This window comes from Gasterosteus aculeatus, chromosome 13, assembly GCF_964276395.1.
Source record: "Gasterosteus aculeatus chromosome 13, fGasAcu3.hap1.1, whole genome shotgun sequence".
Classification (NCBI taxonomy): domain Eukaryota; kingdom Metazoa; phylum Chordata; class Actinopteri; order Perciformes; family Gasterosteidae; genus Gasterosteus; species Gasterosteus aculeatus.
In genome coordinates this window covers 207,294-232,459 of record NC_135701.1, presented here as the reverse complement: position 1 = coordinate 232,459, position 25,166 = coordinate 207,294, and the positions used below count along the sequence as shown (strand labels likewise).

The 25,166-nt window shown below is 44.9% G+C and overlaps 44 non-coding genes across 44 annotated transcripts; all 44 read left to right on the top strand.

Annotated features, from left to right (window-relative positions):
- The first annotated feature begins 254 nt into the window (after positions 1 to 254).
- Positions 255 to 418, top strand: LOC144386443 (U1 spliceosomal RNA). Its single transcript, XR_013452159.1, has one exon. It is a non-coding gene; the product is annotated as a U1 spliceosomal RNA (small nuclear RNA).
- Positions 419 to 895: 477 nt separating this feature from the next.
- LOC144386607 (U5 spliceosomal RNA) lies at positions 896 to 1,010 on the top strand. Its single transcript, XR_013452320.1, has one exon. It is a non-coding gene; the product is annotated as a U5 spliceosomal RNA (small nuclear RNA).
- Positions 1,011 to 1,530: 520 nt separating this feature from the next.
- LOC144386551 (U2 spliceosomal RNA) lies at positions 1,531 to 1,721 on the top strand. The gene has a single exon (XR_013452267.1). It is a non-coding gene; the product is annotated as a U2 spliceosomal RNA (small nuclear RNA).
- Positions 1,722 to 1,997: 276 nt separating this feature from the next.
- Positions 1,998 to 2,161, top strand: LOC144386463 (U1 spliceosomal RNA). The gene has a single exon (XR_013452179.1). It is a non-coding gene; the product is annotated as a U1 spliceosomal RNA (small nuclear RNA).
- A 477-nt stretch (positions 2,162 to 2,638) lies between these two features.
- LOC144386616 (U5 spliceosomal RNA) lies at positions 2,639 to 2,754 on the top strand. The gene has a single exon (XR_013452329.1). It is a non-coding gene; the product is annotated as a U5 spliceosomal RNA (small nuclear RNA).
- Positions 2,755 to 3,054: 300 nt separating this feature from the next.
- LOC144386606 (U5 spliceosomal RNA) lies at positions 3,055 to 3,169 on the top strand. Its single transcript, XR_013452319.1, has one exon. It is a non-coding gene; the product is annotated as a U5 spliceosomal RNA (small nuclear RNA).
- A 520-nt stretch (positions 3,170 to 3,689) lies between these two features.
- Positions 3,690 to 3,880, top strand: LOC144386550 (U2 spliceosomal RNA). The gene has a single exon (XR_013452266.1). It is a non-coding gene; the product is annotated as a U2 spliceosomal RNA (small nuclear RNA).
- A 283-nt stretch (positions 3,881 to 4,163) lies between these two features.
- LOC144386442 (U1 spliceosomal RNA) lies at positions 4,164 to 4,327 on the top strand. Its single transcript, XR_013452158.1, has one exon. It is a non-coding gene; the product is annotated as a U1 spliceosomal RNA (small nuclear RNA).
- A 477-nt stretch (positions 4,328 to 4,804) lies between these two features.
- On the top strand, positions 4,805 to 4,919 carry LOC144386620 (U5 spliceosomal RNA). The gene has a single exon (XR_013452333.1). It is a non-coding gene; the product is annotated as a U5 spliceosomal RNA (small nuclear RNA).
- Positions 4,920 to 5,439: 520 nt separating this feature from the next.
- LOC144386591 (U2 spliceosomal RNA) lies at positions 5,440 to 5,630 on the top strand. The gene has a single exon (XR_013452307.1). It is a non-coding gene; the product is annotated as a U2 spliceosomal RNA (small nuclear RNA).
- A 283-nt stretch (positions 5,631 to 5,913) lies between these two features.
- On the top strand, positions 5,914 to 6,077 carry LOC144386441 (U1 spliceosomal RNA). Its single transcript, XR_013452157.1, has one exon. It is a non-coding gene; the product is annotated as a U1 spliceosomal RNA (small nuclear RNA).
- A 370-nt stretch (positions 6,078 to 6,447) lies between these two features.
- On the top strand, positions 6,448 to 6,562 carry LOC144386605 (U5 spliceosomal RNA). The gene has a single exon (XR_013452318.1). It is a non-coding gene; the product is annotated as a U5 spliceosomal RNA (small nuclear RNA).
- Positions 6,563 to 7,082: 520 nt separating this feature from the next.
- On the top strand, positions 7,083 to 7,273 carry LOC144386549 (U2 spliceosomal RNA). The gene has a single exon (XR_013452265.1). It is a non-coding gene; the product is annotated as a U2 spliceosomal RNA (small nuclear RNA).
- A 283-nt stretch (positions 7,274 to 7,556) lies between these two features.
- On the top strand, positions 7,557 to 7,720 carry LOC144386473 (U1 spliceosomal RNA). Its single transcript, XR_013452189.1, has one exon. It is a non-coding gene; the product is annotated as a U1 spliceosomal RNA (small nuclear RNA).
- Positions 7,721 to 8,090: 370 nt separating this feature from the next.
- Positions 8,091 to 8,205, top strand: LOC144386604 (U5 spliceosomal RNA). The gene has a single exon (XR_013452317.1). It is a non-coding gene; the product is annotated as a U5 spliceosomal RNA (small nuclear RNA).
- Positions 8,206 to 8,725: 520 nt separating this feature from the next.
- Positions 8,726 to 8,916, top strand: LOC144386548 (U2 spliceosomal RNA). The gene has a single exon (XR_013452264.1). It is a non-coding gene; the product is annotated as a U2 spliceosomal RNA (small nuclear RNA).
- Positions 8,917 to 9,199: 283 nt separating this feature from the next.
- LOC144386476 (U1 spliceosomal RNA) lies at positions 9,200 to 9,363 on the top strand. The gene has a single exon (XR_013452192.1). It is a non-coding gene; the product is annotated as a U1 spliceosomal RNA (small nuclear RNA).
- A 477-nt stretch (positions 9,364 to 9,840) lies between these two features.
- Positions 9,841 to 9,955, top strand: LOC144386603 (U5 spliceosomal RNA). The gene has a single exon (XR_013452316.1). It is a non-coding gene; the product is annotated as a U5 spliceosomal RNA (small nuclear RNA).
- A 520-nt stretch (positions 9,956 to 10,475) lies between these two features.
- LOC144386546 (U2 spliceosomal RNA) lies at positions 10,476 to 10,666 on the top strand. The gene has a single exon (XR_013452262.1). It is a non-coding gene; the product is annotated as a U2 spliceosomal RNA (small nuclear RNA).
- A 283-nt stretch (positions 10,667 to 10,949) lies between these two features.
- Positions 10,950 to 11,113, top strand: LOC144386520 (U1 spliceosomal RNA). Its single transcript, XR_013452236.1, has one exon. It is a non-coding gene; the product is annotated as a U1 spliceosomal RNA (small nuclear RNA).
- A 477-nt stretch (positions 11,114 to 11,590) lies between these two features.
- LOC144386602 (U5 spliceosomal RNA) lies at positions 11,591 to 11,705 on the top strand. Its single transcript, XR_013452315.1, has one exon. It is a non-coding gene; the product is annotated as a U5 spliceosomal RNA (small nuclear RNA).
- Positions 11,706 to 12,225: 520 nt separating this feature from the next.
- LOC144386582 (U2 spliceosomal RNA) lies at positions 12,226 to 12,416 on the top strand. The gene has a single exon (XR_013452298.1). It is a non-coding gene; the product is annotated as a U2 spliceosomal RNA (small nuclear RNA).
- Positions 12,417 to 12,699: 283 nt separating this feature from the next.
- Positions 12,700 to 12,863, top strand: LOC144386472 (U1 spliceosomal RNA). Its single transcript, XR_013452188.1, has one exon. It is a non-coding gene; the product is annotated as a U1 spliceosomal RNA (small nuclear RNA).
- Positions 12,864 to 13,247: 384 nt separating this feature from the next.
- Positions 13,248 to 13,362, top strand: LOC144386601 (U5 spliceosomal RNA). Its single transcript, XR_013452314.1, has one exon. It is a non-coding gene; the product is annotated as a U5 spliceosomal RNA (small nuclear RNA).
- Positions 13,363 to 13,882: 520 nt separating this feature from the next.
- Positions 13,883 to 14,073, top strand: LOC144386545 (U2 spliceosomal RNA). The gene has a single exon (XR_013452261.1). It is a non-coding gene; the product is annotated as a U2 spliceosomal RNA (small nuclear RNA).
- Positions 14,074 to 14,356: 283 nt separating this feature from the next.
- On the top strand, positions 14,357 to 14,520 carry LOC144386414 (U1 spliceosomal RNA). Its single transcript, XR_013452130.1, has one exon. It is a non-coding gene; the product is annotated as a U1 spliceosomal RNA (small nuclear RNA).
- Positions 14,521 to 14,997: 477 nt separating this feature from the next.
- Positions 14,998 to 15,112, top strand: LOC144386600 (U5 spliceosomal RNA). The gene has a single exon (XR_013452313.1). It is a non-coding gene; the product is annotated as a U5 spliceosomal RNA (small nuclear RNA).
- Positions 15,113 to 15,632: 520 nt separating this feature from the next.
- Positions 15,633 to 15,823, top strand: LOC144386581 (U2 spliceosomal RNA). The gene has a single exon (XR_013452297.1). It is a non-coding gene; the product is annotated as a U2 spliceosomal RNA (small nuclear RNA).
- A 283-nt stretch (positions 15,824 to 16,106) lies between these two features.
- Positions 16,107 to 16,270, top strand: LOC144386471 (U1 spliceosomal RNA). The gene has a single exon (XR_013452187.1). It is a non-coding gene; the product is annotated as a U1 spliceosomal RNA (small nuclear RNA).
- Positions 16,271 to 16,654: 384 nt separating this feature from the next.
- Positions 16,655 to 16,769, top strand: LOC144386599 (U5 spliceosomal RNA). Its single transcript, XR_013452312.1, has one exon. It is a non-coding gene; the product is annotated as a U5 spliceosomal RNA (small nuclear RNA).
- Positions 16,770 to 17,289: 520 nt separating this feature from the next.
- Positions 17,290 to 17,480, top strand: LOC144386544 (U2 spliceosomal RNA). The gene has a single exon (XR_013452260.1). It is a non-coding gene; the product is annotated as a U2 spliceosomal RNA (small nuclear RNA).
- A 278-nt stretch (positions 17,481 to 17,758) lies between these two features.
- LOC144386440 (U1 spliceosomal RNA) lies at positions 17,759 to 17,922 on the top strand. The gene has a single exon (XR_013452156.1). It is a non-coding gene; the product is annotated as a U1 spliceosomal RNA (small nuclear RNA).
- A 477-nt stretch (positions 17,923 to 18,399) lies between these two features.
- LOC144386619 (U5 spliceosomal RNA) lies at positions 18,400 to 18,514 on the top strand. The gene has a single exon (XR_013452332.1). It is a non-coding gene; the product is annotated as a U5 spliceosomal RNA (small nuclear RNA).
- Positions 18,515 to 19,034: 520 nt separating this feature from the next.
- Positions 19,035 to 19,225, top strand: LOC144386543 (U2 spliceosomal RNA). The gene has a single exon (XR_013452259.1). It is a non-coding gene; the product is annotated as a U2 spliceosomal RNA (small nuclear RNA).
- Positions 19,226 to 19,508: 283 nt separating this feature from the next.
- LOC144386439 (U1 spliceosomal RNA) lies at positions 19,509 to 19,672 on the top strand. Its single transcript, XR_013452155.1, has one exon. It is a non-coding gene; the product is annotated as a U1 spliceosomal RNA (small nuclear RNA).
- Positions 19,673 to 20,114: 442 nt separating this feature from the next.
- LOC144386714 (U5 spliceosomal RNA) lies at positions 20,115 to 20,229 on the top strand. The gene has a single exon (XR_013452427.1). It is a non-coding gene; the product is annotated as a U5 spliceosomal RNA (small nuclear RNA).
- A 602-nt stretch (positions 20,230 to 20,831) lies between these two features.
- On the top strand, positions 20,832 to 21,022 carry LOC144386590 (U2 spliceosomal RNA). The gene has a single exon (XR_013452306.1). It is a non-coding gene; the product is annotated as a U2 spliceosomal RNA (small nuclear RNA).
- Positions 21,023 to 21,298: 276 nt separating this feature from the next.
- On the top strand, positions 21,299 to 21,462 carry LOC144386437 (U1 spliceosomal RNA). The gene has a single exon (XR_013452153.1). It is a non-coding gene; the product is annotated as a U1 spliceosomal RNA (small nuclear RNA).
- A 442-nt stretch (positions 21,463 to 21,904) lies between these two features.
- LOC144386713 (U5 spliceosomal RNA) lies at positions 21,905 to 22,019 on the top strand. Its single transcript, XR_013452426.1, has one exon. It is a non-coding gene; the product is annotated as a U5 spliceosomal RNA (small nuclear RNA).
- Positions 22,020 to 22,621: 602 nt separating this feature from the next.
- LOC144386588 (U2 spliceosomal RNA) lies at positions 22,622 to 22,812 on the top strand. Its single transcript, XR_013452304.1, has one exon. It is a non-coding gene; the product is annotated as a U2 spliceosomal RNA (small nuclear RNA).
- Positions 22,813 to 23,088: 276 nt separating this feature from the next.
- Positions 23,089 to 23,252, top strand: LOC144386436 (U1 spliceosomal RNA). Its single transcript, XR_013452152.1, has one exon. It is a non-coding gene; the product is annotated as a U1 spliceosomal RNA (small nuclear RNA).
- Positions 23,253 to 23,694: 442 nt separating this feature from the next.
- On the top strand, positions 23,695 to 23,809 carry LOC144386712 (U5 spliceosomal RNA). Its single transcript, XR_013452425.1, has one exon. It is a non-coding gene; the product is annotated as a U5 spliceosomal RNA (small nuclear RNA).
- Positions 23,810 to 24,411: 602 nt separating this feature from the next.
- LOC144386574 (U2 spliceosomal RNA) lies at positions 24,412 to 24,602 on the top strand. The gene has a single exon (XR_013452290.1). It is a non-coding gene; the product is annotated as a U2 spliceosomal RNA (small nuclear RNA).
- Positions 24,603 to 24,878: 276 nt separating this feature from the next.
- LOC144386435 (U1 spliceosomal RNA) lies at positions 24,879 to 25,042 on the top strand. Its single transcript, XR_013452151.1, has one exon. It is a non-coding gene; the product is annotated as a U1 spliceosomal RNA (small nuclear RNA).
- The last annotated feature ends 124 nt before the right edge of the window (positions 25,043 to 25,166 follow it).

Sequence of the window (25,166 nt, the reverse complement as noted above, 5' to 3'; positions counted from 1 at the left end):
CTGAATCAGTGGTTTGGTGTTGGAAATGATTTCTGCTTTGAGTAAAACAAGTCTCACCTCCACATAGTTTTGAAGACTGAGGCTTTTGGCAAGTGACTTATGCTTACTCATCAATCATCAATGGTGCCTTTGTTTTGCAAGTCTCAAATCACTGATTTTAAATTCACTGATCTGTGAAGATGGCGCCATCTGCGAACCGTCACCACAAATGCTGTGACTGGGAATACCGTCCCTGCCTCTGTCACCACCAACTCATACTTACCTGGCAGGGGAGATACCATGATCAAGAAGGTGGTTCACCCAGGGCGAGGCTCAGTCATTGCACTGCGACTGTGCTGACCACTGCGAATTCCCCAAATGTGGGAATCTCGACTGCATAATTTGTGGTAGTGGGGGACTGCGTTCGCGCTCTCCCCTGATATTGAAGTCAAAGAAAAACCAGATGTCCCGTTTAATCCTCACTGGAGTCTCCAGTGGAGCAGGTCTCAAATCAGCACTGTCTGAATCCAAAGTGAAATCAACCAGATTTCAGCAGGATTTTACAGGGATTAATCATCACTGCACTGGAGTCTCCAGTGGAGGGAGTCTATAATCAGCAAATCACTGTCTGAATCCAAAGTGAAATCAACCAGATTTCAGGATGAATCATCACTGCACTGGAGTCTCCAGTGGAGGGAGTCTATAATCAGCAAATCACTGTCTGAATCCAAAGTGAAATCAGCCACATTTCAGCAGGACTTTACACTTTTGCTTGTAAACAAATCAATGATTTTTTGATGGCTGGTGCTGGGGAATGGGTTTGGCATTGGACAACCGCAGCTCAACCAATCCCAACCACAAGAGGGATCACTGTTGCGACTGGGATATAAGGCTGCCTGCCACCTGATTCTGCAACTGACTTTGGTTTCTCTTCAATACGCATAAGTCTTTCGCCTTTTACTAAAGACTTCCGTGGAGAGGAACAACAATGAGTTGACCATATTTTTGGCAGGCTCTGCCAATTGGCGGAGCCTCATGTACTTGTGTGAAAAGAAAATTAGTTGGACAGAGGCTCCTGACAATGGAGCACAAAGTTGTGTTTACTTATCACTGGAGTCCCTAGTCTCAAATCACTGTCTGAATCCAAAGTGAAATCAACCAGATTTCAGCAGGATTTTACAGGGATTAATCATCACTGCACTGGAGTCTCCAGTGGAGCACGTCTCAAATCAGCAAATCACTGTCTGAATTCATTGTGAAATCAACAAGATTTTCAGCAGGACTTTGCAGTGATTAATCATCACTGGAGTCTCTAGTGGAGCCTTGCAGCAAGTCTCAAATCACTGTCTGAAACAACAGTGAAATCAACCAGATTTCAGCAGGAGTTTACTCTTTTGCTTGTAAACAAATCAATGATTTTCGCGGAAGGGGGCAGCGTGGGGAGTGGGTTGCTAAGTAGCAAGCGACTGCTACGCCCAGTTGAAAGAACCGCACCCCGACAATTGAGCAATGTGCTGGTACGTTGGGTCTGCAAACAAACAGTTAGGTGTTATCGCTTCTCGGCCTTTTGGCTAAGATCAAGTGTAGTATCTGTTCTTATCAGTTTAATATCTGATATGTCCTCTATACGAGGACTACATATTAAGCCGATTTTTAGCTCTGGGAGATGAAAAAGGGGCTTGCTCCGTTCACTCCAAGCATCGACCCGGTATTGCAGCACCTCCGGGAACGGTGCACCCTTTAAATTGTGAAAAATTAAAGAAATGGTTACCTGAATCAGTGGTTTGGTGTTGGAAATGATTTCTGCTTTGAGTAAAACAAGTCTCACCTCCACATAGTTTTGAAGACTGAGGCTTTTGGCAAGTGACTTATGCTTACTCATCAATGGTGCCTTTGTTTTGCAAGTCTCAAATCACTGATTTTAAATTCACTGATCTGTGAAGATGGCGCCATCTGCGAACCGTCACCACAAATGCTGTGACTGGGAATACCGTCCCTGCCTCTGTCACCACCAACTCATACTTACCTGGCAGGGGAGATACCATGATCAAGAAGGTGGTTCACCCAGGGCGAGGGTCAGTCATTGCACTGCGACTGTGCTGACCACTGCGAATTCCCCAAATGTGGGAATCTCGACTGCATAATTTGTGGTAGTGGGGGACTGCGTTCGCGCTCTCCCCTGATATTGAAGTCAAAGAAAAACCAGATGTCCCGTTTAATCCTCACTGGAGTCTCCAGTGGAGCAGGTCTCAAATCAGCACTGTCTGAATCCAAAGTGAAATCAACCAGATTTCAGCAGGATTTTACAGGGATTAATCATCACTGCACTGGAGTCTCCAGTGGAGGGAGTCTATAATCAGCAAATCACTGTCTGAATCCAAAGTGAAATCAACCAGATTTCAGGATGAATCATCACTGCACTGGAGTCTCCAGTGGAGGGAGTCTATAATCAGCAAATCACTGTCTGAATCCAAAGTGAAATCAGCCACATTTCAGCAGGACTTTACACTTTTGCTTGTAAACAAATCAATGATTTTTTGATGGCTGGTGCTGGGGAATGGGTTTGGCATTGGACAACCGCAGCTCAACCAATCCCAACCACAAGAGGGATCACTGTTGCGACTAGGATATAAGGCTGCCTGCCACCTGATTCTGCAACTGACTTTGGTTTCTCTTCAATACGCATAAGTCTTTCGCCTTTTACTAAAGACTTCCGTGGAGAGGAACAACAATGAGTTGACCATATTTTTGTCAGGCTCTGCCAATTGGCGGAGCCTCATGTACTTGTGTAAAAAGAAAATTAGTTGGACAGAGGCTCCTGACAATGGAGCACAAAGTTGTGTTTACTTATCACTGGAGTCCCTAGTCTCAAATCACTGTCTGAATCCAAAGTGAAATCAGCCACATTTCAGCAGGACTTTACACTTTTGCTTGTAAACAAATCAATGATTTTTTGATGGCTGGTGCTGGGGAATGGGTTTGGCATTGGACAACCGCAGCTCAACCAATCCCAACCACAAGAGGGATCACTGTTGCGACTGGGATATAAGGCTGCCTGCCACCTGATTCTGCAACTGACTTTGGTTTCTCTTCAATACGCATAAGTCTTTCGCCTTTTACTAAAGACTTCCGTGGAGAGGAACAACAATGAGTTGACCATATTTTTGGCAGGCTCTGCCAATTGGCGGAGCCTCATGTACTTGTGTGAAAAGAAAATTAGTTGGACAGAGGCTCCTGACAATGGAGCACAAAGTTGTGTTTACTTATCACTGGAGTCCCTAGTCTCAAATCACTGTCTGAATCCAAAGTGAAATCAACCAGATTTCAGCAGGATTTTACAGGGATTAATCATCACTGCACTGGAGTCTCCAGTGGAGCACGTCTCAAATCAGCAAATCACTGTCTGAATTCATTGTGAAATCAACAAGATTTTCAGCAGGACTTTGCAGTGATTAATCATCACTGGAGTCTCTAGTGGAGCCTTGCAGCAAGTCTCAAATCACTGTCTGAAACAACAGTGAAATCAACCAGATTTCAGCAGGAGTTTACTCTTTTGCTTGTAAACAAATCAATGATTTTCGCGGAAGGGGGCAGCGTGGGGAGTGGGTTGCTAAGTAGCAAGCGACTGCTACGCCCAGTTGAAAGAACCGCACCCCGACAATTGAGCAATGTGCTGGTACGTTGGGTCTGCAAACAAACAGTTAGGTGTTATCGCTTCTCGGCCTTTTGGCTAAGATCAAGTGTAGTATCTGTTCTTATCAGTTTAATATCTGATATGTCCTCTATACGAGGACTACATATTAAGCCGATTTTTAGCTCTGGGAGATGAAAAAGGGGCTTGCTCCGTTCACTCCAAGCATCGACCCGGTATTGCAGCACCTCCGGGAACGGTGCACCCTTTAAATTGTGAAAAATAAAAGAAATGGTTACCTGAATCAGTGGTTTGGTGTTGGAAATGATTTCTGCTTTGAGTAAAACAAGTCTCACCTCCACATAGTTTTGAAGACTGAGGCTTTTGGCAAGTGACTTATGCTTACTCATCAATCATCAATGGTGCCTTTGTTTTGCAAGTCTCAAATCACTGATTTTAAATTCACTGATCTGTGAAGATGGCGCCATCTGCGAACCGTCACCACAAATGCTGTGACTGGGAATACCGTCCCTGCCTCTGTCACCACCAACTCATACTTACCTGGCAGGGGAGATACCATGATCAAGAAGGTGGTTCACCCAGGGCGAGGCTCAGTCATTGCACTGCGACTGTGCTGACCACTGCGAATTCCCCAAATGTGGGAATCTCGACTGCATAATTTGTGGTAGTGGGGGACTGCGTTCGCGCTCTCCCCTGATATTGAAGTCAAAGAAAAACCAGATGTCCCGTTTAATCCTCACTGGAGTCTCCAGTGGAGCAGGTCTCAAATCAGCACTGTCTGAATCCAAAGTGAAATCAACCAGATTTCAGCAGGATTTTACAGGGATTAATCATCACTGCACTGGAGTCTCCAGTGGAGGGAGTCTATAATCAGCAAATCACTGTCTGAATCCAAAGTGAAATCAACCAGATTTCAGGATGAATCATCACTGCACTGGAGTCTCCAGTGGAGGGAGTCTATAATCAGCAAATCACTGTCTGAATCCAAAGTGAAATCAGCCACATTTCAGCAGGACTTTACACTTTTGCTTGTAAACAAATCAATGATTTTTTGATGGCTGGTGCTGGGGAATGGGTTTGGCATTGGACAACCGCAGCTCAACCAATCCCAACCACAAGAGGGATCACTGTTGCGACTGGGATATAAGGCTGCCTGCCACCTGATTCTGCAACTGACTTTGGTTTCTCTTCAATACGCATAAGTCTTTCGCCTTTTACTAAAGACTTCCGTGGAGAGGAACTACAATGAGTTGACCATATTTTTGGCAGGCTCTGCCAATTGGCGGAGCCTCATGTACTTGTGTGAAAAGAAAATTAGTTGGACAGAGGCTCCTGACAATGGAGCACAAAGTTGTGTTTACTTATCACTGGAGTCCCTAGTCTCAAATCACTGTCTGAATCCAAAGTGAAATCAACCAGATTTCAGCAGGATTTTACAGGGATTAATCATCACTGCACTGGAGTCTCCAGTGGAGTACGTCTCAAATCAGCAAATCACTGTCTGAATTCATTGTGAAATCAACAAGATTTTCAGCAGGACTTTGCAGTGATTAATCATCACTGGAGTCTCTAGTGGAGCCTTGCAGCAAGTCTCAAATCACTGTCTGAAACAACAGTGAAATCAACCAGATTTCAGCAGGAGTTTACTCTTTTGCTTGTAAACAAATCAATGATTTTCGCGGAAGGGGGCAGCGTGGGGAGTGGGTTGCAAAGTAGCAAGCGACTGCTACGCCCAGTTGAAAGAACCGCACCCCGACAATTGAGCAATGTGCTGGTACGTTGGGTCTGCAAACAAACAGTTAGGTGTTATCGCTTCTCGGCCTTTTGGCTAAGATCAAGTGTAGTATCTCTTCTTATCAGTTTAATATCTGATATGTCCTCTATACGAGGACTACATATTAAGCCGATTTTTAGCTCTGGGAGATGAAAAAGGGGCTTGCTCCGTTCACTCCAAGCATCGACCCGGTATTGCAGCACCTCCGGGAACGGTGCACCCTTTAAATTGTGAAAAATAAAAGAAATGGTTACCTGAATCAGTGGTTTGGTGTTGGAAATGATTTCTGCTTTGAGTAAAACAAGTCTCACCTCCACATAGTTTTGAAGACTGAGGCTTTTGGCAAGTGACTTATGCTTACTCATCAATCATCAATGGTGCCTTTGTTTTGCAAGTCTCAAATCACTGATTTTAAATTCACTGATCTGTGAAGATGGCGCCATCTGCGAACCGTCACCACAAATGCTGTGACTGGGAATACCGTCCCTGCCTCTGTCACCACCAACTCATACTTACCTGGCAGGGGAGATACCATGATCAAGAAGGTGGTTCACCCAGGGCGAGGCTCAGTCATTGCACTGCGACTGTGCTGACCACTGCGAATTCCCCAAATGTGGGAATCTCGACTGCATAATTTGTGGTAGTGGGGGACTGCGTTCGCGCTCTCCCCTGATATTGAAGTCAAAGAAAAACCAGATGTTCCGTTTAATCCTCACTGGAGTCTCCAGTGGAGCAGGTCTCAAATCAGCACTGTCTGAATCCAAAGTGAAATCAACCAGATTTCAGGATGAATCATCACTGCACTGGAGTCTCCAGTGGAGGGAGTCTATAATCAGCAAATCACTGTCTGAATCCAAAGTGAAATCAGCCACATTTCAGCAGGACTTTACACTTTTGCTTGTAAACAAATCAATGATTTTTTGATGGCTGGTGCTGGGGAATGGGTTTGGCATTGGACAACCGCAGCTCAACCAATCCCAACCACAAGAGGGATCACTGTTGCGACTGGGATATAAGGCTGCCTGCCACCTGATTCTGCAACTGACTTTGGTTTCTCTTCAATACGCATAAGTCTTTCGCCTTTTACTAAAGACTTCCGTGGAGAGGAACAACAATGAGTTGACCATATTTTTGGCAGGCTCTGCCAATTGGCGGAGCCTCATGTACTTGTGTGAAAAGAAAATTAGTTGGACAGAGGCTCCTGACAATGGAGCACAAAGTTGTGTTTACTTATCACTGGAGTCCCTAGTCTCAAATCACTGTCTGAATCCAAAGTGAAATCAACCAGATTTCAGCAGGATTTTACAGGGATTAATCATCACTGCACTGGAGTCTCCAGTGGAGCACGTCTCAAATCAGCAAATCACTGTCTGAATTCATTGTGAAATCAACAAGATTTTCAGCAGGACTTTGCAGTGATTAATCATCACTGGAGTCTCTAGTGGAGCCTTGCAGCAAGTCTCAAATCACTGTCTGAAACAACAGTGAAATCAACCAGATTTCAGCAGGAGTTTACTCTTTTGCTTGTAAACAAATCAATGATTTTCGCGGAAGGGGGCAGCGTGGGGAGTGGGTTGCTAAGTAGCAAGCGACTGCTACGCCCAGTTGAAAGAACCGCACCCCGACAATTGAGCAATGTGCTGGTACGTTGGGTCTGCAAACAAACAGTTAGGTGTTATCGCTTCTCGGCCTTTTGGCTAAGATCAAGTGTAGTATCTGTTCTTATCAGTTTAATATCTGATATGTCCTCTATACGAGGACTACATATTAAGCCGATTTTTAGCTCTGGGAGATGAAAAAGGGGCTTGCTCCGTTCACTCCAAGCATCGACCCGGTATTGCAGCACCTCCGGGAACGGTGCACCCTTTAAATTGTGAAAAATAAAAGAAATGGTTACCTGAATCAGTGGTTTGGTGTTGGAAATGATTTCTGCTTTGAGTAAAACAAGTCTCACCTCCACATAGTTTTGAAGACTGAGGCTTTTGGCAAGTGACTTATGCTTACTCATCAATCATCAATGGTGCCTTTGTTTTGCAAGTCTCAAATCACTGATTTTAAATTCACTGATCTGTGAAGATGGCGCCATCTGCGAACCGTCACCACAAATGCTGTGACTGGGAATACCGTCCCTGCCTCTGTCACCACCAACTCATACTTACCTGGCAGGGGAGATACCATGATCAAGAAGGTGGTTCACCCAGGGCAAGGCTCAGTCATTGCACTGCGACTGTGCTGACCACTGCGAATTCCCCAAATGTGGGAATCTCGACTGCATAATTTGTGGTAGTGGGGGACTGCGTTCGCGCTCTCCCCTGATATTGAAGTCAAAGAAAAACCAGATGTTCCGTTTAATCCTCACTGGAGTCTCCAGTGGAGCAGGTCTCAAATCAGCACTGTCTGAATCCAAAGTGAAATCAACCAGATTTCAGGATGAATCATCACTGCACTGGAGTCTCCAGTGGAGGGAGTCTATAATCAGCAAATCACTGTCTGAATCCAAAGTGAAATCAGCCACATTTCAGCAGGACTTTACACTTTTGCTTGTAAACAAATCAATGATTTTTTGATGGCTGGTGCTGGGGAATGGGTTTGGCATTGGACAACCGCAGCTCAACCAATCCCAACCACAAGAGGGATCACTGTTGCGACTGGGATATAAGGCTGCCTGCCACCTGATTCTGCAACTGACTTTGGTTTCTCTTCAATACGCATAAGTCTTTCGCCTTTTACTAAAGACTTCCGTGGAGAGGAACAACAATGAGTTGACCATATTTTTGGCAGGCTCTGCCAATTGGCGGAGCCTCATGTACTTGTGTGAAAAGAAAATTAGTTGGACAGAGGCTCCTGACAATGGAGCACAAAGTTGTGTTTACTTATCACTGGAGTCCCTAGTCTCAAATCACTGTCTGAATCCAAAGTGAAATCAACCAGATTTCAGCAGGATTTTACAGGGATTAATCATCACTGCACTGGAGTCTCCAGTGGAGCACGTCTCAAATCAGCAAATCACTGTCTGAATTCATTGTGAAATCAACAAGATTTTCAGCAGGACTTTGCAGTGATTAATCATCACTGGAGTCTCTAGTGGAGCCTTGCAGCAAGTCTCAAATCACTGTCTGAAACAACAGTGAAATCAACCAGATTTCAGCAGGAGTTTACTCTTTTGCTTGTAAACAAATCAATGATTTTCGCGGAAGGGGGCAGCGTGGGGAGTGGGTTGCTAAGTAGCAAGCGACTGCTACGCCCAGTTGAAAGAACCGCACCCCGACAATTGAGCAATGTGCTGGTACGTTGGGTCTGCAAACAAACAGTTAGGTGTTATCGCTTCTCGGCCTTTTGGCTAAGATCAAGTGTAGTATCTGTTCTTATCAGTTTAATATCTGATATGTCCTCTATACGAGGACTACATATTAAGCCGATTTTTAGCTCTGGGAGATGAAAAAGGGGCTTGCTCCGTTCACTCCAAGCATCGACCCGGTATTGCAGCACCTCCGGGAACGGTGCACCCTTTAAATTGTGAAAAATAAAAGAAATGGTTACCTGAATCAGTGGTTTGGTGTTGGAAATGATTTCTGCTTTGAGTAAAACAAGTCTCACCTCCACATAGTTTTGAAGACTGAGGCTTTTGGCAAGTGACTTATGCTTACTCATCAATCATCAATGGTGCCTTTGTTTTGCAAGTCTCAAATCACTGATTTTAAATTCACTGATCTGTGAAGATGGCGCCATCTGCGAACCGTCACCACAAATGCTGTGACTGGGAATACCGTCCCTGCCTCTGTCACCACCAACTCATACTTACCTGGCAGGGGAGATACCATGATCAAGAAGGTGGTTCACCCAGGTCGAGGCTCAGTCATTGCACTGCGACTGTGCTGACCACTGCGAATTCCCCAAATGTGGGAATCTCGACTGCATAATTTGTGGTAGTGGGGGACTGCGTTCGCGCTCTCCCCTGATATTGAAGTCAAAGAAAAACCAGATGTTCCGTTTAATCCTCACTGGAGTCTCCAGTGGAGCAGGTCTCAAATCAGGACTGTCTGAATCCAAAGTGAAATCAACCAGATTTCAGCAGGATTTTACAGGGATTAATCATCACTGCACTGGAGTCTCCAGTGGAGGGAGTCTATAATCAGCAAATCACTGTCTGAATCCAAAGTGAAATCAACCAGATTTCAGGATGAATCATCACTGCACTGGAGTCTCCAGTGGAGGGAGTCTATAATCAGCAAATCACTGTCTGAATCCAAAGTGAAATCAGCCACATTTCAGCAGGACTTTACACTTTTGCTTGTAAACAAATCAATGATTTTTTGATGGCTGGTGCTGGGGAATGGGTTTGGCATTGGACAACCGCAGCTCAACCAATCCCAACCACAAGAGGGATCACTGTTGCGACTGGGATATAAGGCTGCCTGCCACCTGATTCTGCAACTGACTTTGGTTTCTCTTCAATACGCATAAGTCTTTCGCCTTTTACTAAAGACTTCCGTGGAGAGGAACAACAATGAGTTGACCATATTTTTGGCAGGCTCTGCCAATTGGCGGAGCCTCATGTACTTGTGTGAAAAGAAAATTAGTTGGACAGAGGCTCCTGACAATGGAGCACAAAGTTGTGTTTACTTATCACTGGAGTCCCTAGTCTCAAATCACTGTCTGAATCCAAAGTGAAATCAACCAGATTTCAGCAGGATTTTACAGGGATTAATCATCACTGCACTGGAGTCTCCAGTGGAGCACGTCTCAAATCAGCAAATCACTGTCTGAATTCATTGTGAAATCAACAAGATTTTCAGCAGGACTTTGCAGTGATTAATCATCACTGGAGTCTCTAGTGGAGCCTTGCAGCAAGTCTCAAATCACTGTCTGAAACAACAGTGAAATCAACCAGATTTCAGCAGGAGTTTACTCTTTTGCTTGTAAACAAATCAATGATTTTCGCGGAAGGGGGCAGCGTGGGGAGTGGGTTGCTAAGTAGCAAGCGACTGCTACGCCCAGTTGAAAGAACCGCACCCCGACAATTGAGCAATGTGCTGGTACGTTGGGTCTGCAAACAAACAGTTAGGTGTTATCGCTTCTCGGCCTTTTGGCTAAGATCAAGTGTAGTATCTGTTCTTATCAGTTTAATATCTGATATGTCCTCTATACGAGGACTACATATTAAGCCGATTTTTAGCTCTGGGAGATGAAAAAGGGGCTTGCTCCGTTCACTCCAAGCATCGACCCGGTATTGCAGCACCTCCGGGAACGGTGCACCCTTTAAATTGTGAAAAATTAAAGAAATGGTTACCTGAATCAGTGGTTTGGTGTTGGAAATGATTTCTGCTTTGAGTAAAACAAGTCTCACCTCCACATAGTTTTGAAGACTGAGGCTTTTGGCAAGTGACTTATGCTTACTCATCAATCATCAATGGTGCCTTTGTTTTGCAAGTCTCAAATCACTGATTTTAAATTCACTGATCTGTGAAGATGGCGCCATCTGCGAACCGTCACCACAAATGCTGTGACTGGGAATACCGTCCCTGCCCCTGTCACCACCAACTCATACTTACCTGGCAGGGGAGATACCATGATCAAGAAGGTGGTTCACCCAGGGCGAGGCTCAGTCATTGCACTGCGACTGTGCTGACCTCTGCGAATTCCCCAAATGTGGGAATCTCGACTGCATAATTTGTGGTAGTGGGGGACTGCGTTCGCGCTCTCCCCTGATATTGAAGTCAAAGAAAAACCAGATGTCCCGTTTAATCCTCACTGGAGTCTCCAGTGGAGCAGGTCTCAAATCAGCACTGTCTGAATCCAAAGTGAAATCAACCAGATTTCAGCAGGATTTTACAGGGATTAATCATCACTGCACTGGAGTCTCCAGTGGAGGGAGTCTATAATCAGCAAATCACTGTCTGAATCCAAAGTGAAATCAACCAGATTTCAGGATGAATCATCACTGCACTGGAGTCTCCAGTGGAGGGAGTCTATAATCAGCAAATCACTGTCTGAATCCAAAGTGAAATCAGCCACATTTCAGCAGGACTTTACACTTTTGCTTGTAAACAAATCAATGATTTTTTGATGGCTGGTGCTGGGGAATGGGTTTGGCATTGGACAACCGCAGCTCAACCAATCCCAACCACAAGAGGGATCACTGTTGCGACTGGGATATAAGGCTGCCTGCCACCTGATTCTGCAACTGACTTTGGTTTCTCTTCAATACGCATAAGTCTTTCGCCTTTTACTAAAGACTTCCGTGGAGAGGAACAACAATGAGTTGACCATATTTTTGGCAGGCTCTGCCAATTGGCGGAGCCTTATGTACTTGTGTGAAAAGAAAATTAGTTGGACAGAGGCTCCTGACAATGGAGCACAAAGTTGTGTTTACTTATCACTGGAGTCCCTAGTCTCAAATCACTGTCTGAATCCAAAGTGAAATCAACCAGATTTCAGCAGGATTTTACAGGGATTAATCATCACTGCACTGGAGTCTCCAGTGGAGCACGTCTCAAATCAGCAAATCACTGTCTGAATTCATTGTGAAATCAACAAGATTTTCAGCAGGACTTTGCAGTGATTAATCATCACTGGAGTCTCTAGTGGAGCCTTGCAGCAAGTCTCAAATCACTGTCTGAAACAACAGTGAAATCAACCAGATTTCAGCAGGAGTTTACTCTTTTGCTTGTAAACAAATCAATGATTTTCGCGGAAGGGGGCAGCGTGGGGAGTGGGTTGCTAAGTAGCAAGCGACTGCTACGCCCAGTTGAAAGAACCGCACCCCGACAATTGAGCAATGTGCTGGTACGTTGGGTCTGCAAACAAACAGTTAGGTGTTATCGCTTCTCGGCCTTTTGGCTAAGATCAAGTGTAGTATCTGTTCTTATCAGTTTAATATCTGATATGTCCTCTATACGAGGACTACATATTAAGCCGATTTTTAGCTCTGGGAGATGAAAAAGGGGCTTGCTCCGTTCACTCCAAGCATCGACACGGTATTGCAGCACCTCCGGGAACGGTGCACCCTTTAAATTGTGAAAAATAAAAGAAATGGTTACCTGAATCAGTGGTTTGGTGTTGGAAATGATTTCTGCTTTGAGTAAAACAAGTCTCACCTCCACATAGTTTTGAAGACTGAGGCTTTTGGCAAGTGACTTATGCTTACTCATCAATCATCAATGGTGCCTTTGTTTTGCAAGTCTCAAATCACTGATTTTAAATTCACTGATCTGTGAAGATGGCGCCATCTGCGAACCGTCACCACAAATGCTGTGACTGGGAATACCGTCCCTGCCTCTGTCACCACCAACTCATACTTACCTGGCAGGGGAGATACCATGATCAAGAAGGTGGTTCACCCAGGGCAAGGCTCAGTCATTGCACTGCGACTGTGCTGACCACTGCGAATTCCCCAAATGTGGGAATCTCGACTGCATAATTTGTGGTAGTGGGGGACTGCGTTCGCGCTCTCCCCTGATATTGAAGTCAAAGAAAAACCAGATGTCCCGTTTAATCCTCACTGGAGTCTCCAGTGGAGCAGGTCTCAAATCAGCACTGTCTGAATCCAAAGTGAAATCAACCAGATTTCAGCAGGATTTTACAGGGATTAATCATCACTGCACTGGAGTCTCCAGTGGAGGGAGTCTATAATCAGCAAATCACTGTCTGAATCCAAAGTGAAATCAGCCACATTTCAGCAGGACTTTACACTTTTGCTTGTAAACAAATCAATGATTTTTTGATGGCTGGTGCTGGGGAATGGGTTTGGCATTGGACAACCGCAGCTCAACCAATCCCAACCACAAGAGGGATCACTGTTGCGACTGGGATATAAGGCTGCCTGCCACCTGATTCTGCAACTGACTTTGGTTTCTCTTCAATACGCATAAGTCTTTCGCCTTTTACTAAAGACTTCCGTGGAGAGGAACAACAATGAGTTGACCATATTTTTGGCAGGCTCTGCCAATTGGCGGAGCCTCATGTACTTGTGTGAAAAGAAAATTAGTTGGACAGAGGCTCCTGACAATGGAGCACAAAGTTGTGTTTACTTATCACTGGAGTCCCTAGTCTCAAATCACTGTCTGAATCCAAAGTGAAATCAACCAGATTTCAGCAGGATTTTACAGGGATTAATCATCACTGCACTGGAGTCTCCAGTGGAGTACGTCTCAAATCAGCAAATCACTGTCTGAATTCATTGTGAAATCAACAAGATTTTCAGCAGGACTTTGCAGTGATTAATCATCACTGGAGTCTCTAGTGGAGCCTTGCAGCAAGTCTCAAATCACTGTCTGAAACAACAGTGAAATCAACCAGATTTCAGCAGGAGTTTACTCTTTTGCTTGTAAACAAATCAATGATTTTCGCGGAAGGGGGCAGCGTGGGGAGTGGGTTGCTAAGTAGCAAGCGACTGCTACGCCCAGTTGAAAGAACCGCACCCCGACAATTGAGCAATGTGCTGGTACGTTGGGTCTGCAAACAAACAGTTAGGTGTTATCGCTTCTCGGCCTTTTGGCTAAGATCAAGTGTAGTATCTGTTCTTATCAGTTTAATATCTGATATGTCCTCTATACGAGGACTACATATTAAGCCGATTTTTAGCTCTGGGAGATGAAAAAGGGGCTTGCTCCGTTCACTCCAAGCATCGACCCGGTATTGCAGCACCTCCGGGAACGGTGCACCCTTTAAATTGTGAAAAATAAAAGAAATGGTTACCTGAATCAGTGGTTTGGTGTTGGAAATGATTTCTGCTTTGAGTAAAACAAGTCTCACCTCCACATAGTTTTGAAGACTGAGGCTTTTGGCAAGTGACTTATGCTTACTCATCAATCATCAATGGTGCCTTTGTTTTGCAAGTCTCAAATCACTGATTTTAAATTCACTGATCTGTGAAGATGGCGCCATCTGCGAACCGTCACCACAAATGCTGTGACTGGGAATACCGTCCCTGCCCCTGTCACCACCAACTCATACTTACCTGGCAGGGGAGATACCATGATCAAGAAGGTGGTTCACCCAGGGCGAGGCTCAGTCATTGCACTGCGACTGTGCTGACCTCTGCGAATTCCCCAAATGTGGGAATCTCGACTGCATAATTTGTGGTAGTGGGGGACTGCGTTCGCGCTCTCCCCTGATATTGAAGTCAAAGAAAAACCAGATGTCCCGTTTAATCCTCACTGGAGTCTCCAGTGGAGCAGGTCTCAAATCAGCACTGTCTGAATCCAAAGTGAAATCAACCAGATTTCAGCAGGATTTTACAGGGATTAATCATCACTGCACTGGAGTCTCCAGTGGAGGGAGTCTATAATCAGCAAATCACTGTCTGAATCCAAAGTGAAATCAACCAGATTTCAGGATGAATCATCACTGCACTGGAGTCTCCAGTGGAGGGAGTCTATAATCAGCAAATCACTGTCTGAATCCAAAGTGAAATCAGCCACATTTCAGCAGGACTTTACACTTTTGCTTGTAAACAAATCAATGATTTTTTGATGGCTGGTGCTGGGGAATGGGTTTGGCATTGGACAACCGCAGCTCAACCAATCCCAACCACAAGAGGGATCACTGTTGCGACTGGGATATAAGGCTGCCTGCCACCTGATTCTGCAACTGACTTTGGTTTCTCTTCAATACGCATAAGTCTTTCGCCTTTTACTAAAGACTTCCGTGGAGAGGAACAACAATGAGTTGACCATATTTTTGGCAGGCTCTGCCAATTGGCGGAGCCTTATGTACTTGTGTGAAAAGAAAATTAGTTGGACAGAGGCTCCTGACAATGGAGCACAAAGTTGTGTTTACTTATCACTGGAGTCCCTAGTCTCAAATCACTGTCTGAATCCAAAGTGAAATCAACCAGATTTCAGCAGGATTTTACAGGGATTAATCATCACTGCACTGGAGTCTCCAGTGGAGCACGTCTCAAATCAGCAAATCACTGTCTGAATTCATTGTGAAATCAACAAGATTTTCAGCAGGACTTTGCAGTGATTAATCATCACTGGAGTCTCTAGTGGAGCCTTGCAGCAAGTCTCAAATCACTGTCTGAAACAACAGTGAAATCAACCAGATTTCAGCAGGAGTTTACTCTTTTGCTTGTAAACAAATCAATGATTTTCGCGGAAGGGGGCAGCGTGGGGAGTGGGTTGCTAAGTAGCAAGCGACTGCTACGCCCAGTTGAAAGAACCGCACCCCGACAATTGAGCAATGTGCTGGTACGTTGGGTCTGCAAACAAACAGTTAGGTGTTATCGCTTCTCGGCCTTTTGGCTAAGATCAAGTGTAGTATCTGTTCTTATCAGTTTAATATCTGATATGTCCTCTATACGAGGACTACATATTAAGCCGATTTTTAGCTCTGGGAGATGAAAAAGGGGCTTGCTCCGTTCACTCCAAGCATCGACACGGTATTGCAGCACCTCCGGGAACGGTGCACCCTTTAAATTGTGAAAAATAAAAGAAATGGTTACCTGAATCAGTGGTTTGGTGTTGGAAATGATTTCTGCTTTGAGTAAAACAAGTCTCACCTCCACATAGTTTTGAAGACTGAGGCTTTTGGCAAGTGACTTATGCTTACTCATCAATCATCAATGGTGCCTTTGTTTTGCAAGTCTCAAATCACTGATTTTAAATTCACTGATCTGTGAAGATGGCGCCATCTGCGAACCGTCACCACAAATGCTGTGACTGGGAATACCGTCCCTGCCTCTGTCACCACCAACTCATACTTACCTGGCAGGGGAGATACCATGATCAAGAAGGTGGTTCACCCAGGGCAAGGCTCAGTCATTGCACTGCGACTGTGCTGACCACTGCGAATTCCCCAAATGTGGGAATCTCGACTGCATAATTTGTGGTAGTGGGGGACTGCGTTCGCGCTCTCCCCTGATATTGAAGTCAAAGAAAAACCAGATGTCCCGTTTAATCCTCACTGGAGTCTCCAGTGGAGCAGGTCTCAAATCAGCACTGTCTGAATCCAAAGTGAAATCAACCAGATTTCAGCAGGATTTTACAGGGATTAATCATCACTGCACTGGAGTCTCCAGTGGAGGGAGTCTATAATCAGCAAATCACTGTCTGAATCCAAAGTGAAATCAGCCACATTTCAGCAGGACTTTACACTTTTGCTTGTAAACAAATCAATGATTTTTTGATGGCTGGTGCTGGGGAATGGGTTTGGCATTGGACAACCGCAGCTCAACCAATCCCAACCACAAGAGGGATCACTGTTGCGACTGGGATATAAGGCTGCCTGCCACCTGATTCTGCAACTGACTTTGGTTTCTCTTCAATACGCATAAGTCTTTCGCCTTTTACTAAAGACTTCCGTGGAGAGGAACAACAATGAGTTGACCATATTTTTGGCAGGCTCTGCCAATTGGCGGAGCCTCATGTACTTGTGTGAAAAGAAAATTAGTTGGACAGAGGCTCCTGACAATGGAGCACAAAGTTGTGTTTACTTATCACTGGAGTCCCTAGTCTCAAATCACTGTCTGAATCCAAAGTGAAATCAACCAGATTTCAGCAGGATTTTACAGGGATTAATCATCACTGCACTGGAGTCTCCAGTGGAGTACGTCTCAAATCAGCAAATCACTGTCTGAATTCATTGTGAAATCAACAAGATTTTCAGCAGGACTTTGCAGTGATTAATCATCACTGGAGTCTCTAGTGGAGCCTTGCAGCAAGTCTCAAATCACTGTCTGAAACAACAGTGAAATCAACCAGATTTCAGCAGGAGTTTACTCTTTTGCTTGTAAACAAATCAATGATTTTCGCGGAAGGGGGCAGCGTGGGGAGTGGGTTGCTAAGTAGCAAGCGACTGCTACGCCCAGTTGAAAGAACCGCACCCCGACAATTGAGCAATGTGCTGGTACGTTGGGTCTGCAAACAAACAGTTAGGTGTTATCGCTTCTCGGCCTTTTGGCTAAGATCAAGTGTAGTATCTGTTCTTATCAGTTTAATATCTGATATGTCCTCTATACGAGGACTACATATTAAGCCGATTTTTAGCTCTGGGAGATGAAAAAGGGGCTTGCTCCGTTCACTCCAAGCATCGACCCGGTATTGCAGCACCTCCGGGAACGGTGCACCCTTTAAATTGTGGAAAATAAAAGAAATGGTTACCTGAATCAGTGGTGTTGGAAATGATTTCTGCTTTGAGTAAAACAAGTCTCACCTCCACATAGTTTTGAAGACTGAGGCTTTTGGCAAGTGACTTATGCTTACTCATCAATCATCAATGGTGCCTTTGTTTTGCAAGTCTCAAATCACTGATTTTAAATTCACTGATCTGTGAAGATGGCGCCATCTGCGAACCGTCACCACAAATGCTGTGACTGGGAATACCGTCCCTGCCTCTGTCACCACCAACTCATACTTACCTGGCAGGGGAGATACCATGATCAAGAAGGTGGTTCACCCAGGGCGAGGCTCAGTCATTGCACTGCGACTGTGCTGACCACTGCGAATTCCCCAAATGTGGGAATCTCGACTGCATAATTTGTGGTAGTGGGGGACTGCGTTCGCGCTCTCCCCTGATATTGAAGTCAAAGAAAAACCAGATGTCCCGTTTAATCCTCACTGGAGTCTCCAGTGGAGCAGGTCTCAAATCAGCACTGTCTGAATCCAAAGTGAAATCAACCAGATTTCAGCAGGATTTTACAGGGATTAATCATCACTGCACTGGAGTCTCCAGTGGAGGGAGTCTATAATCAGCAAATCACTGTCTGAATCCAAAGTGAAATCAACCAGATTTCAGGATGAATCATCACTGCACTGGAGTCTCCAGTGGAGCAAGTCTCAAATCAGCAAATCACTGTCTGAATCCAAAGTGAAATCAGCCACATTTCAGCAGGACTTTACACTTTTGCTTGTAAACAAATCAATGATTTTTTGATGGCTGGTGCTGGGGAATGGGTTTGGCATTGGACAACCGCAGCTCAACCAATCCCAACCACAAGAGGGATCACTGTTGCGACTGGGATATAAGGCTGCCTGCCACCTGATTCTGCAACTGACTTTGGTTTCTCTTCAATACGCATAAGTCTTTCGCCTTTTACTAAAGACTTCCGTGGAGAGGAACTACAATGAGTTGACCATATTTTTGGCAGGCTCTGCCAATTGGCGGAGCCTCATGTACTTGTGTGAAAAGAAAATTAGTTGGACAGAGGCTCCTGACAATGGAGCACAAAGTTGTGTTTACTTATCACTGGAGTCCCTAGTCTCAAATCACTGTCTGAATCCAAAGTGAAATCAACCAGATTTCAGCAGGATTTTACAGGGATTAATCATCACTGCACTGGAGTCTCCAGTGGAGTACGTCTCAAATCAGCAAATCACTGTCTGAATTCATTGTGAAATCAACAAGATTTTCAGCAGGACTTTGCAGTGATTAATCATCACTGGAGTCTCTAGTGGAGCCTTGCAGCAAGTCTCAAATCACTGTCTGAAACAACAGTGAAATCAACCAGATTTCAGCAGGAGTTTACTCTTTTGCTTGTAAACAAATCAATGATTTTCGCGGAAGGGGGCAGCGTGGGGAGTGGGTTGCAAAGTAGCAAGCGACTGCTACGCCCAGTTGAAAGAACCGCACCCCGACAATTGAGCAATGTGCTGGTACGTTGGGTCTGCAAACAAACAGTTAGGTGTTATCGCTTCTCGGCCTTTTGGCTAAGATCAAGTGTAGTATCTGTTCTTATCAGTTTAATATCTGATATGTCCTCTATACGAGGACTACATATTAAGCCGATTTTTAGCTCTGGGAGATGAAAAAGGGGCTTGCTCCGTTCACTCCAAGCATCGACCCGGTATTGCAGCACCTCCGGGAACGGTGCACCCTTTAAATTGTGAAAAATAAAAGAAATGGTTACCTGAATCAGTGGTTTGGTGTTGGAAATGATTTCTGCTTTGAGTAAAACAAGTCTCACCTCCACATAGTTTTGAAGACTGAGGCTTTTGGCAAGTGACTTATGCTTACTCATCAATCATCAATGGTGCCTTTGTTTTGCAAGTCTCAAATCACTGATTTTAAATTCACTGATCTGTGAAGATGGCGCCATCTGCGAACCGTCACCACAAATGCTGTGACTGGGAATACCGTCCCTGCCTCTGTCACCACCAACTCATACTTACCTGGCAGGGGAGATACCATGATCAAGAAGGTGGTTCACCCAGGGCGAGGCTCAGTCATTGCACTGCGACTGTGCTGACCACTGCGAATTCCCCAAATGTGGGAATCTCGACTGCATAATTTGTGGTAGTGGGGGACTGCGTTCGCGCTCTCCCCTGATATTGAAGTCAAAGAAAAACCAGGTGTCCCGTTTAATCATCACTGTCTGAATCCCTAGTGAAATCAACCACATTTCAGCAGGATTTTACACGGATTAATCACCACTGCACTGGAGTCTCCGGTGGAGGGAGTCTACAATCAGCAAATCACTGTCTGAATCCAAAGTGAAATCAACCAGATTTCAGCATTAATCATCACTGCGCTGGAGTCTCCAGTGGAGCACGTCTCAAATCAGCAAATCACTGTCTGAATCCAAAGTGAAATCAAGCACATTTCAGCAGGACTTTACACTTTTGCTTGTAAACAAATCAATGAGTTTTTGATGGCTGGTGCTGGGGAATGGGTTTGGCATTGGACAACCGCAGCTCAACCAGTCCCAACCACAAGAGGGATCACTGTTGCGACTGGGATATAAGGCTGCCTGCCACCTGATTCCGCAACTGACTTTGGTTTCTCTTCAATACGCATAAGTCTTTCGCCTTTTACTAAAGACTTCCGTGGAGAGGAACAACAATGAGTTGACCATATTTTTGGCAGGCTCTGCCAATTGGCTGAGCCTCATGTACTTGTGTGAAAAGAAAAGTAGTTGGACAGAGGCTCCTGACAATGGAGCACAAACAAAGTTGTGTTTACTTATCACTGGAGTCACTAGTGCAGCAAGTCTCAAATCACTGTCTGAATCCAAAGTGAAATCAACCAGATTTCAGCAGGATTTTACAGGGATTAATGGTCACTTTACTGGAGTCTCCGGTGGAGCACGTCTCAAATCAGCAAATCACTGTCTGAATTCATTGTGAAATCAACAAGATTTTCAGCAGGAATCATCACTGGAGTCACTAGTGGAGCCTTGCAGCAAGTCTCAAATCTCTGTCTGAATCCATTGTGAAATCAACAAGATTTTCAGCAGGACTTTACAGTGATTAATCATCACTGGAGTCTCTAGTGTCTGAAACAACAGTGAAATCAACCAGATTTCAGCAGGAGTTTACACTTTTGCTTGTAAACAAATCAATGATTTTAGCTTTTTTGAGGACGGGGGCAGCGTGGGGAGTGGGTTGTTAAGTAGCAAGCGACTGCTACGCCCAGTTGAAAGAACCGCACCGCGACAATTGAGATATGTGCTGGTACGTTGGGTCTGCAAACAAACAGTTTGGTGTTATCGCTTCTCGGCCTTTTGGCTAAGATCAAGTGTAGTATCTGTTCTTATCAGTTTAATATCTGATATGTCCTCTATACGAGGACTACATATTAAGCCGATTTTTAGCTCTGGGAGATGAAAAAGGGGCTTGCTCCGTTCACTCCAAGCATCGACCCGTTATTGCAGCACCTCCGGGAACGGTGCACCCTTTAAATTGTGGAAAATAAAAGAAATGGTAACCTGAATCAGTGGTGTGGTGTTGGAAATGATTTCTGCTTTGAGTAAAACAAGTCTCACCTCCACATAGTTTTTAAGACTGAGGCTTTTGGCAAGTGACTTATGCTTACTCATCAATAGTGCCTTTGTTTTGCAAGTCTCAAATCACTGATTTTAACTTCACCGATCTGTGAGGACGGTGCCATCTGCGAACCGTCACCACAAATGCTGTGACTGGGAATACCGTCCCTGCCTCTGTCACCACCAACTCATACTTACCTGGCAGGGGAGATACCATGATCAAGAAGGTGGTTCACCCAGGGCGAGGCTCAGTCATTGCACTGCGACTGTGCTGACCACTGCGAATTCCCCAAATGTGGGAATCTCGACTGCATAATTTGTGGTAGTGGGGGACTGCGTTCGCGCTCTCCCCTGATATTGAAGTCAAAGAAAAACCAGGTGTCCCGTTTAATCATCACTGTCTGAATCCCTAGTGAAATCAACCACATTTCAGCAGGATTTTACACGGATTAATCACCACTGCACTGGAGTCTCCGGTGGAGGGAGTCTACAATCAGCAAATCACTGTCTGAATCCAAAGTGAAATCAACCAGATTTCAGCATTAATCATCACTGCGCTGGAGTCTCCAGTGGAGCACGTCTCAAATCAGCAAATCACTGTCTGAATCCAAAGTGAAATCAAGCACATTTCAGCAGGACTTTACACTTTTGCTTGTAAACAAATCAATGAGTTTTTGATGGCTGGTGCTGGGGAATGGGTTTGGCATTGGACAACCGCAGCTCAACCAGTCCCAACCACAAGAGGGATCACTGTTGCGACTGGGATATAAGGCTGCCTGCCACCTGATTCCGCAACTGACTTTGGTTTCTCTTCAATACGCATAAGTCTTTCGCCTTTTACTAAAGACTTCCGTGGAGAGGAACAACAATGAGTTGACCATATTTTTGGCAGGCTCTGCCAATTGGCTGAGCCTCATGTACTTGTGTGAAAAGAAAAGTAGTTGGACAGAGGCTCCTGACAATGGAGCACAAACAAAGTTGTGTTTACTTATCACTGGAGTCACTAGTGCAGCAAGTCTCAAATCACTGTCTGAATCCAAAGTGAAATCAACCAGATTTCAGCAGGATTTTACAGGGATTAATGGTCACTTTACTGGAGTCTCCGGTGGAGCACGTCTCAAATCAGCAAATCACTGTCTGAATTCATTGTGAAATCAACAAGATTTTCAGCAGGAATCATCACTGGAGTCACTAGTGGAGCCTTGCAGCAAGTCTCAAATCTCTGTCTGAATCCATTGTGAAATCAACAAGATTTTCAGCAGGACTTTACAGTGATTAATCATCACTGGAGTCTCTAGTGTCTGAAACAACAGTGAAATCAACCAGATTTCAGCAGGAGTTTACACTTTTGCTTGTAAACAAATCAATGATTTTAGCTTTTTTGAGGACGGGGGCAGCGTGGGGAGTGGGTTGTTAAGTAGCAAGCGACTGCTACGCCCAGTTGAAAGAACCGCACCGCGACAATTGAGATATGTGCTGGTACGTTGGGTCTGCAAACAAACAGTTTGGTGTTATCGCTTCTCGGCCTTTTGGCTAAGATCAAGTGTAGTATCTGTTCTTATCAGTTTAATATCTGATATGTCCTCTATACGAGGACTACATATTAAGCCGATTTTTAGCTCTGGGAGATGAAAAAGGGGCTTGCTCCGTTCACTCCAAGCATCGACCCGTTATTGCAGCACCTCCGGGAACGGTGCACCCTTTAAATTGTGGAAAATAAAAGAAATGGTAACCTGAATCAGTGGTGTGGTGTTGGAAATGATTTCTGCTTTGAGTAAAACAAGTCTCACCTCCACATAGTTTTTAAGACTGAGGCTTTTGGCAAGTGACTTATGCTTACTCATCAATAGTGCCTTTGTTTTGCAAGTCTCAAATCACTGATTTTAACTTCACCGATCTGTGAGGACGGTGCCATCTGCGAACCGTCACCACAAATGCTGTGACTGGGAATACCGTCCCTGCCTCTGTCACCACCAACTCATACTTACCTGGCAGGGGAGATACCATGATCAAGAAGGTGGTTCACCCAGGGCGAGGCTCAGTCATTGCACTGCGACTGTGCTGACCACTGCGAATTCCCCAAATGTGGGAATCTCGACTGCATAATTTGTGGTAGTGGGGGACTGCGTTCGCGCTCTCCCCTGATATTGAAGTCAAAGAAAAACCAGGTGTCCCGTTTAATCATCACTGTCTGAATCCCTAGTGAAATCAACCACATTTCAGCAGGATTTTACACGGATTAATCACCACTGCACTGGAGTCTCCGGTGGAGGGAGTCTACAATCAGCAAATCACTGTCTGAATCCAAAGTGAAATCAACCAGATTTCAGCATTAATCATCACTGCGCTGGAGTCTCCAGTGGAGCACGTCTCAAATCAGCAAATCACTGTCTGAATCCAAAGTGAAATCAAGCACATTTCAGCAGGACTTTACACTTTTGCTTGTAAACAAATCAATGAGTTTTTGATGGCTGGTGCTGGGGAATGGGTTTGGCATTGGACAACCGCAGCTCAACCAGTCCCAACCACAAGAGGGATCACTGTTGCGACTGGGATATAAGGCTGCCTGCCACCTGATTCCGCAACTGACTTTGGTTTCTCTTCAATACGCATAAGTCTTTCGCCTTTTACTAAAGACTTCCGTGGAGAGGAACAACAATGAGTTGACCATATTTTTGGCAGGCTCTGCCAATTGGCTGAGCCTCATGTACTTGTGTGAAAAGAAAAGTAGTTGGACAGAGGCTCCTGACAATGGAGCACAAACAAAGTTGTGTTTACTTATCACTGGAGTCACTAGTGCAGCAAGTCTCAAATCACTGTCTGAATCCAAAGTGAAATCAACCAGATTTCAGCAGGATTTTACAGGGATTAATGGTCACTTTACTGGAGTCTCCGGTGGAGCACGTCTCAAATCAGCAAATCACTGTCTGAATTCATTGTGAAATCAACAAGATTTTCAGCAGGAATCATCACTGGAGTCACTAGTGGAGCCTTGCAGCAAGTCTCAAATCTCTGTCTGAATCCATTGTGAAATCAACAAGATTTTCAGCAGGACTTTACAGTGATTAATCATCACTGGAGTCTCTAGTGTCTGAAACAACAGTGAAATCAACCAGATTTCAGCAGGAGTTTACACTTTTGCTTGTAAACAAATCAATGATTTTAGCTTTTTTGAGGACGGGGGCAGCGTGGGGAGTGGGTTGTTAAGTAGCAAGCGACTGCTACGCCCAGTTGAAAGAACCGCACCGCGACAATTGAGATATGTGCTGGTACGTTGGGTCTGCAAACAAACAGTTTGGTGTTATCGCTTCTCGGCCTTTTGGCTAAGATCAAGTGTAGTATCTGTTCTTATCAGTTTAATATCTGATATGTCCTCTATACGAGGACTACATATTAAGCCGATTTTTAGCTCTGGGAGATGAAAAAGGGGCTTGCTCCGTTCACTCCAAGCATCGGCCCGGTATTGCAGCACCTCCGGGAACGGTGCACCCTTTAAATTGTGGAAAATAAAAGAAATGGTAACCTGAATCAGTGGTGTGGTGTTGGAAATGATTTCTGCTTTGAGTAAAACAAGTCTCACCTCCACATAGTTTTTAAGACTGAGGCTTTTGGCAAGTGACTTATGCTTACTCATCAATAGTGCCTTTGTTTTGCAAGTCTCAAATCACTGATTTTAACTTCACCGATCTGTGAGGACGGTGCCATCTGCGAACCGTCACCACAAATGCTGTGACTGGGAATACCGTCCCTGCCTCTGTCACCACCAACTCATACTTACCTGGCAGGGGAGATACCATGATCAAGAAGGTGGTTCACCCAGGGCGAGGCTCAGTCATTGCACTGCGACTGTGCTGACCACTGCGAATTCCCCAAATGTGGGAATCTCGACTGCATAATTTGTGGTAGTGGGGGACTGCGTTCGCGCTCTCCCCTGATATTGAAGTCAAAGAAAAACCAGGTGTCCCGTTTAATCATCACTGTCTGAATCCCTAGTGAAATCAACCACATTTCAGCAGGATTTTACACGGATTAATCACCACTGCACTGGAGTCTCCGGT